This window comes from Neoarius graeffei, chromosome 10 (genome assembly GCF_027579695.1).
Source record: "Neoarius graeffei isolate fNeoGra1 chromosome 10, fNeoGra1.pri, whole genome shotgun sequence".
Taxonomy (NCBI): Eukaryota; Metazoa; Chordata; class Actinopteri; order Siluriformes; family Ariidae; genus Neoarius; species Neoarius graeffei.
Genome location: NC_083578.1, coordinates 3,343,362 through 3,353,886, shown reverse-complemented (window position 1 = coordinate 3,353,886; position 10,525 = coordinate 3,343,362).

The following is a 10,525-nucleotide window of genomic DNA, read 5'->3' as shown; positions in this document are numbered from 1 at the left end:
CATAATTGTGTTGGGCATACTTTGCATGGAAGGAAAATTGACGTGGTGATCTTTGTTTACATGAAAGTAGTATCGTGCTAGCTCGTAGGGGGTAGGGCTTTCCTTAATGTCAGGCAAATGAGCACCATTATGTGCCCGCCCTGCACCCAGAGTAGCTGAGATGGAAAACTTTGAGGGCGATTTTCTCCCTTTTCTGTTTTAAGAAGTATACACTTTCAAAAGGCCACACATTCTTCAAATATTGTCAGATCTCCACATGGAAGGCATCATTGGAAAGCTTAGAAACTGTACTTTCTGAATCTGTCAATAACTCAAAATGCCCCCGGGCCGACATGTGTCCCTGGATTCTGTGATCTGACACATATTATATTTAAATCAGTGTTCATGGTTTAAGGGTTTATGTTACCTTTGATTTGCTGTTCATGAGCTGCACAGAGTTCAAGTCCACCCTGAATCCAGAAAGAGGCTTGACCTCAATGACCACCATGTTGGTATCCTCACGCTGACCGGTATACCTGAAATTAAAAGATCATTAATCTTTCACATTCTCTTTTTGTTCTGAAGTAACTGAGTAACACAGTTCATATACAATCACCTCAGCTTTCGAAAAGAAATTTCTAGAATTTATGAAAAACTAACTGAACATTATCTTCACATTATACTTATTATTTAAAGACATAACTGAAAGATGAACAAAAGTTAATGCTGGCTAAAACAGAAAGGTGTCAACAGGAACTTTTTCGGCAGTTTGTGCTACAGGCGCTCTTCTGTTCTTCTGGATGTTCTAGCCTTTGTGCCCCATGCGAATCAATGATCCTTCGACGCCCATGACCCTGTCGCCAGTTCACCGGTTGTCCTTCAGATCCTTGGACCACTTTTGTTCAGTACTAACCACTGCATACTGGGAGCACCTCACACGATGTGCCATTTTGGAGATGCTCAGACCCAGTCATCTAGCCATCACAATTTGTCAGAGTTGCTCAGATCCTTACACTCACCCATTTTTCCTGCTTTCAACACATCAGCTTCTTCAAGAACTGACTGTTCTCTTACTGCCTAATATATCCCACCCCTTGACACGTGCCACTGTAATGAGATATTTAACAGTTATTCCACGAAATCGAGTCGTACATGAGCTGATAGCCGATGAGGCGTGTAGCACCGAGTTGTCTATAATCCATGTACGACGAGATTGAGTGGAATAACTGTTTTATTATCTCCACATTCACTGGATTTTGAGAAACAGAGCATATTTATTTTTATTTTTTGCATATTTGATTAAAAAAACTTTATACAAAACATCCAACAAAATCATTTCTGCATAGAATGTAAACAAACCGGCGAAATGACAGGAGCAATTTGTGAAAAATGCAATAATAATAGTAATAATTCTTGAAAAAAAAGATACATTCTTACCATCAAATACTTTTATTCCATATTTTGTTGCTTTTGTTTTGTATTTGGGGGGGGGGGGGGGGTCGGGTAGAGTTTTTATTTCATCCTCAGTTGGTTCAGCAACACACTGCCATTTTGTTTTTCTCTACTCACAGTAAATGAGCTGATAGCCTAGTAGTCGAGTAGCCAATCAGAATGTGTGATTGCTCATATCCAGTGAATGTTGAGAGAATAATCAGTGTTATTAATGTATATCATGTTATTGAATATCATGTTATTGCATGTATTAAAGACATGCAGATTCGGTACAATGGGGCCACTGTAATTGGCGCAAGCTGTTGTGGTTTCCCATGCCATGATGTGTGTATATATATATATATATATATATATATATATATATATATATATATATATATATATATATATATATATATATCTTCCTATGGCAAAAGCTAAATAAATTATAAAAATTAAGAAAGATAATTCGATTCCATTTCTTTGTCTTCCTTATTTAGTCCTAAAAGCATGTAAACTCTTGCGTTCAATTATACTCTAGCTTTTATGAAATAACTTCAACAGACATTATACCCATTAACACAATCATGTATTTGTAATCATGTATTAATAGAGATAATTTGTGATTCATTCTTGTTTCCTATCTTGTAGATTATGGAGGTGCAGTAGAGCTCACATGACAGTAATGGTCACATTCAGAGATGGATTTGGGACCTTGCAGTTTCCAGACACTGAGGCTGAGATGCTGAATGAAGAGCGATCAGGAGGAGGAGGGATATTGTAGCTCAAAGTGAACTAGAAGTAAATAAAACACATTATTAGCACAATTATTCACCAGACTGACCCTCTGAGAATCTGCTTAATTAATAAAGGAACTGAGGTGAGGAAGTAAAGTGTGAATTGGTGATATACAGACCTGCACGTACACACAGCCTTTCCCTTCTGCTTTGATTTTGTAATCTCCAGGAACCTCCTTCAGCTGACTCTCCTGATACAGCAACCTGTTACTCTGAGTGACTGCAAATGAGGTAATCAGCCCTGATGGTGATGTTACAGAAACAGTAACGAGTCCTTCTGGTCTGTAGGTGGCGATACTGTATTTCGCCAGAGCCTGGAGAGCCACGACAGTGTCCTGGATGATGGAAAAGAATATAAAGAGAACAAATTTGACCCTTTAATGTACTACACTGTCCAGACTCATAGACCATTAAAGCTAGACGGCCTTTCGATTTCATAAAATCGGTGAAATTTAGTTCCGTCTGAAATGTGGTGATTGTGATATCTGTTTATTTCTGTAATATCTCACAAAATATCAGGCCATTCTGTGGCTGGGAAGTTATTTAATTTGAGGAGATTAAAGCAAATAATGTGCATGAAATCGCTCGCTTGGCGCAGTCAAGCAGACAGAGGAAGTCCGTGTGCGCATGTGCAGGTTTACCTTCTTCTTCTTCTTCTTTTGGGTTTTACGGCAGCTGGCATCCACAGTGTTGCATTACTGCCATCTACAGGTTTCCCTTTGAGCGTGCACTGACAGTTCCATCATTCTGTCGCTAAACGAACAGCTGATCACACCGAGGTGCTCGCTGAGCGCCCATATTTATTAGTTTGGTCCTGTGTTTCCTTTCCTTCGTACATAACATAACGTCTTTTCTTCTCGCTTTCCGTTACTGTAGTCGGTCTTTCACGTTTCATTCGCACACTCACGTCCTCCATTTTTCTCTCCTGTTTCAAATTTGTATCCCACAATGCCTTGCGCGAACGGGGAAAGCCCACCACGTGATGCATGACATAGTATCTTGAATTGGGTCATGGTGAAGCAGGAAAAAATAGCGGAGAATTTAGGGCCATGTGGCCTTAACTTCATTAATTGTTCTATTTAAAATAAAATAATAATAAAATTGGAAGTCTGTGATTTGAATTCAGTAGCTTTCAGCAAAAATAATTGGGTGTTGGGGAAAAATTCTTTATGACCTACATTTGAAAAATCTGAAAGTCAGTCTACCTTTAATTTTATTTTTATTCCTACATGAATGTTGCTCCTCCCAATCCAACAAGGCTGGCAGTGACAGACGCAGCACGTCTTGGATATTTCTGTCTAAACTTCACAAAAACTGTCTCACCTTTTTTATTTTCAATAAAACGTCATATTACTTCAAACATAAACTGCACAACTGTTCTATTTGTTTAAAAATATTTTTTCAATCATTTTGGACATCAAAGTTTGAAAACTTTAGTTAATTGTACGAGTTAGTTATTAGTTATACAGGTATGCAAGTTATTATTTTATATATCAGGATGTTTCTAGTAACATTTCTAATATCATTGCTCCTGATGCTGTGTTCCCAGGTTAAACTTTAAACATGACAATGATTCTAAATAAAATTTTAGGTCAGGACTGTATTTATTCTACATCATGGTGTCATCATGATTTCCACCGGAGAGAAATATCCTGACTACAAGACAGGGAAGTGCAATTAAAAGTGATTAATCATAAAGTTGTACTTTGTTGTTCTTTCTCAGGCTTTTATGATGGCCTGAATCCTTTGAGGCGTGGACGTCACTAATGGAATTAAGCATTAAGCTGGACCCAGCATTCTTGAATAGCATGATGGATCAGCTTTGCAGGATGGAGCCTTGTCATGGACCTTTTTTTTTTCTCTCTCAATTTCCACCATAAATTTTCAACCTGATTGAGATCTGAACTCTTCGCTGGCCATGTCATTGAGCTGATCTGCCTTTCCTGAAGAAAAGCTTTCACGCTCTTTGCTCTGCACTAAGATTCATTCTCATCCTGACTTCATCATCACCAAGCCTACTTTCTACCGACGGAATGAGAAAAGTGTCCAACATTTCAGCGTGAGGTTATGGTCGCCATCTCCCCTGGTCCTTTACCTGACACCCAACCCCATATCATCAATGAGTGAGAAATGTGCTCATTTTCTTCACACAGTCATCTTTACATGTTTCACTGGAACAGCACCAGACAAAAGTTCCAGCATCATCTCCTCAGCCAATGAAGATTCACGATTCATCACTGAATATCACCTCCATCAATCATCTACAGTCCACGACGGCTTCTCTTTAGCCCACTGTAACCTTCTTTTCTTCTGTTGAAGTGTTTAGGTGGTTTTCATTTGGCTTCTCTGGTTGTAAATCCCATTTCCTTCAGCCAATTGTGTACAGTTCCGTCACAACCATTGACTCATGCTTCCGACTGTTTGTTTTCATTTGTTTTGTTGTGCATTTTATATTTTCAAAGCATATTGCTTTGATTTTTCTATCCTGAAGCTATGATATCTTCCTCGGTCTAACAGTACGTTTTCCTTTTATAAACCTCCCATTTTGCTGGAAAGTACACCAAATTTTAGACACAGCTGACTGGGAGCAGCCAACATCTTTTGCCAGAGTACTTCTCAAAGGAGTTTTATCATCTTTTCCATTGTTTCAACTGACAAATCTCATGTTGGGTCCACGTTTCCTTTCAACTGGCGAAGTCAACAGTTTGTCTCCTTTAACTGCAGGCTAATTTGCATTTTTAGACTTGTGCTAATATTTCTTTTAGAAATGCAAAGTACAATGTGAATTCATCATTTTTCCCCTCAACATTGAGTGATTCCATATTTCCCCTTCTTGAGCTAAAAAAAAAGCCATGAATTATCTCATCTCATTATCTCTAGCCGCTTTATCCTGTTCTACAGGGTCGCAGGCAAGCTGGAGCCTATCCCAGCTGACTACGGGCAAAAGGCGGGGTACACCCTGGACAAGTCGCCAGGTCATCACAGGGCTGACACATAGACACAGACAACCATTCACACTCACATTCACACCTACGGTCAATTTAGAGTCACCAGTTAACCTAACTTGCATGTCTTTGGACTGTGGGGGAAACCGGAGCACCCGGAGGAAACCCACGCGGACACGGGGAGAACATGCAAACTCCACACAGAAAGGCCCTCGCCAGCCACGGGGCTCGAACCCGGACCTTCTTGCTGTGAGGCGACGGCGCTAACCACTACACCACCGTGCCGCCCTGCCATGAATTATAACAGGGGTCACCAAACTACGGCCCGCGGGCCAGATCCGGCCCGCCACTCCCCTTTGACCGGCCCCCCAGCCCCTCTGCCCCCCATCACTTGAACCGGCCCTATGAGGCAATCCCCAAAAGTGGTCATGGCCTATTTTTTTAAATTGCTTTTTGGTAAATAATAACATGTCTGCATCTTGTATTTTGTTGATTTTATCAATTAAAATTGATATTTAGTTATAAAATGAACTATTCATATTTTCCGAATTTTCGTCATATGCTCGCGATCAAGCAGTGACAGGCAGCACACGCGCAAAGAACTGTCAGTGTTCAGGACAGCAAAATAGCTAGCGGTCAGCGAAAAGCTGACAGAGTGCAGAGTTTTTAAAGAACAGTGGACCACCGATTATTTTTTCGTTCAGTGTAAGGACTGTGCAGTTTGTCTTGTATGTAAAGAAAGTGTGCCGGTTTTCAAAGAATATAATCTGCGTCGTCACTATGAAACCCGCCACAAAGCAGGGTTCGAATTATAAATTTGACCCTATGGGGTCTCTATTTAAAAAAAAAAAGCAATGCATACTCGCTCTCCTGGACCAGCGCACTTTTGCTCACTGCAGTGCACAGCTTTCACACACAGGCGCGCGCACGCACGCACGCACACACACGGTGTTGCATATATATATATATATATATAAACAAATTATATATTTAAACAAATTATATATATATATATATATATATATATATATATATATATATATATATATATATATATATATTGTTAAACAAAGGAAGATCGTTGTGAGATAGAGGACAAGTCTTCTTCGGACTTAACTTCACATTCGATTTCGCAGGCTGCAAATTTCAGTTTGCGCGCATAGTGGTGTGGTGGTGAAGTACAGCCGTACATGTTGCGGTTTAATAACACGTTCAATACAAAGTTATGGCTGCATGGTGATCGGAAATGAAATGAGTTTTATTTATATTTATATGGTGATATAGGCTATTTAAGCTTATTATGGTGATATATGACGTATTTGAGAGACTTCCACAGAAAATTAAGTTTGCTTCTTTCATGGGAGCCTGAGGGAATGGGAGCTCAGCTCCCATTGGCTCCCACGTAATTCGAACTATGCCACAAAGAGTATGCTAGTTTGCGAGGGCAAACAAGAGAAGACAGGATTCGGAGGATGAAATGCGGACTGGCTGCACAACAGAATGTATTCCTTCACCAAACCCAGATCAACCAGGCTGCTGTCCGAGCTAGCTATAAGGTAGCTCACCTACTAGCTACCCATGGAAAGCCGTTTACTGATGGGGACTTTGTTAAAGTATGCATGCTTGCTGTGGCCGAGGAGGTGTGTCCCGACAAGAAGGATGCGCTCAACGTGGTGAGTCTCTCCGCACCTACTATGACCAGGCGAACCGTAGATTTGGGGGACAACGTGTATGACCAGCTGAATGAGAAAGCGTCAGAATTCGAGTTTTTTGCTTTGGCCATGGATGAGAGCAATGACGTGCAGGACACAGCACAACTGCTGTGATCTATTGCTCATATTATTATAATTTCACTGTTTTTTAAAATGTATTTATTTTATAGGCCTATTTATTTGACCTTTATTAAGTGCTGCATACAATTATTATTAATATTATTAATAATATCAACAGGCTTACCTACAATTTATAATTTCCCACTCACCTTTGCCAGTGTCAATCACCTCAACTAGACAGATGTTTCTTACCTTGACAGCTTTGATATTATTTTTATTAGAAAATAAATAAATGGAATATCAGTGGTATTTCAAATTAAAACAAAGTGTGAAGACTTGATTACTACTTTTGCAAACCACTAGTAAAGATAAACAAATATGTGCCAGGAATCAAGTGTTGATATAGTAGTGGGGATATAGTAGTGAGGATGGCCGTGCCAGGCTAGTAATCTCTACTACACAATGAGGCCTGCTGGTGGTCATATTTGTCTGGGTTATACAATTCTATGTGATATAGCTGACCCGACCCCGGCCCCCATCATAGTCAGGAACGACAATGTGGCCCCCAGAGAAAAAAGTTTGGTGACCCCTGAATTATAATAATGTAATTCGGGGTGTCCACTCCGGTGTTTTCCAAGGGATTTTTTTTCTTGAAGACTTGGCCATTTTTGAGGTGGTTCCCACGGGCAAAAACTCATGAAATTTGGTACACACATCAGTCCTGGCCACCACTACTCAGGGATAGAGGCTTGGTCCTGGGTGTGTCTGGGGGACTCCATAGCACCCCCACATGTCATTGAGACTTTTGCCCGGTATATAGTTTCATCTATCCATGTCAAACTTGGTAGGTGTGTGGGATGCCCCAGGATGAACAAAATTGTAATATGCATTGTATTAGCCATACTCAACAGGAAGTGAGTTATTTTTGGTTTTGTGCATTTTGACACGTTACATTTTGACATTCTCCTCCGAGGCAGTTTGTTGGATTCATGCCAGATTTGGTATCCCGGAGGTGCTCGGGCCCTTTATCACTGCTTACGGTTATATTTTAAAATATATTTATGTTTCACAAAGCCAGAATGTTCAATGATTAAACAAAAACTGTATTGTGTCATATCTGTGATTTGTTTGTTTGCTATGAAGCAAAAATCTGAGTGAACATCCTCTAAATGTTGTGATTTTTTTTTTGGGGGGGGGGGGGTTAAAAGGTCTAAAGTTAAATTTTGGAAAGATGATCACTATTAAAAAAGTGCAAAGTTGATACGTTAAAGAGTTGTACCTGTGTCGACACAAAGCCCCCGAAGGTATTCTGCTGCTGAGAAAGCCAGTGGACGATGCTGGCACTGTAACCTAGATCAAACCCGGGCATCTGATGTCCAGACAACAGAGCCAGAAGCACATATGAAGTCATCTCCACCTCCAAAGAGTCCGTCTTGAACTTATCATTCTCTCTGCTCCAGTATCTCCCATCCCCTGAGGAAGATATTACACACATTTGAGTCAATGACCTACATTTCTCCAAGGAGCACCAAAAACCCACATTATACACCAACATTCTCCAAAAATTACACATATTCACCAACACAATTCAAAATCCAAAATTCTCACAAATATCAATATTTCCCAAAATAGCATCACTGCTACATTCCAACCAACAAGAAATCTACAACCAACAAACTACAAACAAGATTCTCAATTCAACACTAAAACAGGATTTTTTTTTTACTAGCACACGTAAAAATTAAGCATCCAAAACTAACATTCTCCAAAAATTACAGTCCATTGAGCCCAGTGCAATGATTTCTATTTAGACACCAAAAACAACCACCAAAATTATCAAATATCAACATTCCATGAAGTAATCACCCATGAAGAATCCCCCAACACCAACAGGCTACAATCTCTAATCTCCAACAATGAAGCACCGCCCATATTTTCTATTATTTTTCATCACACTAGAACAGTTTTTACACTGCAAAAAACTGAAAACTGAATTTGAGGAGAAAATTCTTTAATACTACTCAAATTATCTTGCTGCATGGAGAGAGAATTTTACTTGACAAGGCATCTTGGAATAAGTTGGTTACAATCTAGAACTAGTTTTAATAATCTCAGAGTTGGTGTATTGTATTCTTCTAATAGGAAATGCTAGATCGTTTCAACTATATTCAAGATATTCTAACTTGTTAAATTATAATTTTTGTAGTGTACCACAAAATATTCACCAACAAATGCCAAGCAATACCATCAACACCAACAAATGGCGACACAAATATATCTAAAATGGAGAGGTCATGTTTTTTTGTTGTTTTTTTTATGTTCTCATCTCATCATCTGTAGCCGCTTTATCCTTCTACAGGGTCGCAGGCAAGCTGGAGCCTATCCCAGCTGACTACGGGTGAAAGGCGGGGTTCACCCTGGACAAGTCGCCAGGTCATCACAGGGCTGACACATAGACACAGACAACCATTCACACTCACATTCACACCTACGCTCAATTTAGAGTCACCAATTAACCTAACCTGCATGTCTTTGGACTGTGGGGGAAACCGGAGCACCCGGAGGAAACCCACGCGGACACGGGGAGAACATGCAAACTCCACACAGAAAGGCCCTCGCCGGCCCCGGGGCTCGAACCCAGGACCTTCTTGCTGTGAGGCGACAGCGCTAACCACTACACCACCGTGCCGCCCTTGGTTCATGTTAACAGCAGTTAAAGTTTTACATAGTTTGTCTCTAGTTAAACTACAACATCTATCCATTATCTATACCACTTATCTCTCAGGGTTGAAGGGGAACTGGAGCCAATCCCAGCTGACTTCAAGCATAAATTACATTACATTATAGACATTAAGCAGATGCTTTTATCCAGAGCACCATACAACATACTGATAGCAGCCTGGGGGTTAGGTGCCTTGCTCAAGGGCACTTCAACCTTTCCTGCTAGTCCAGGGAATCAAACCAACAACCTGTTGGTCCCAAAGCTACTTCTCTAACCATTAGACCATGGCTTCCCCCATGAGGTGGGGTTCACCCTGGTCAATTTGTCAATCTATCAAAGGACTAAGGCTACATCCACACGACAACGGCAACGAGATGTTATTTAAAAATATATCGCGTCCAAATGGGCAACGATCAGTAAAATATCAGGTCCATATGGCAACGCAACGCTTGCTGAAAACGATGCAAGACACATGCCACACCTCTAGGGGCGCTGTAAGACGGTCCCTTCGGAGACACCAGAACAATAGAAGAAGTAAGGACGCATGCGCATAAACTATTATGCGCGAGACTTCATATTAGCCACAAAGTCAGGAAAATCTGTTCGTAAAATTACATTATAATGACCAAATACAATGAAAAGTATTTTTCCAGTCTCACCTGTGAAAGGTAATCCCATGTGATCTCGTTTGGATGGCAAACCTGTTGGTACAGTTAAACGCAGCTAATCTTTATTCTCCGCTTTGACCTTTCCAATATGGCGGCGAGGATGACGTATGATTCTACGCGGAAGGCGGCGTCTTTAATGGTCCGGAATACAGTAAATCCTCTAATACTGGCCTGTATTCCATTACTGGCCGGGACTCTAATATTGGCCGGT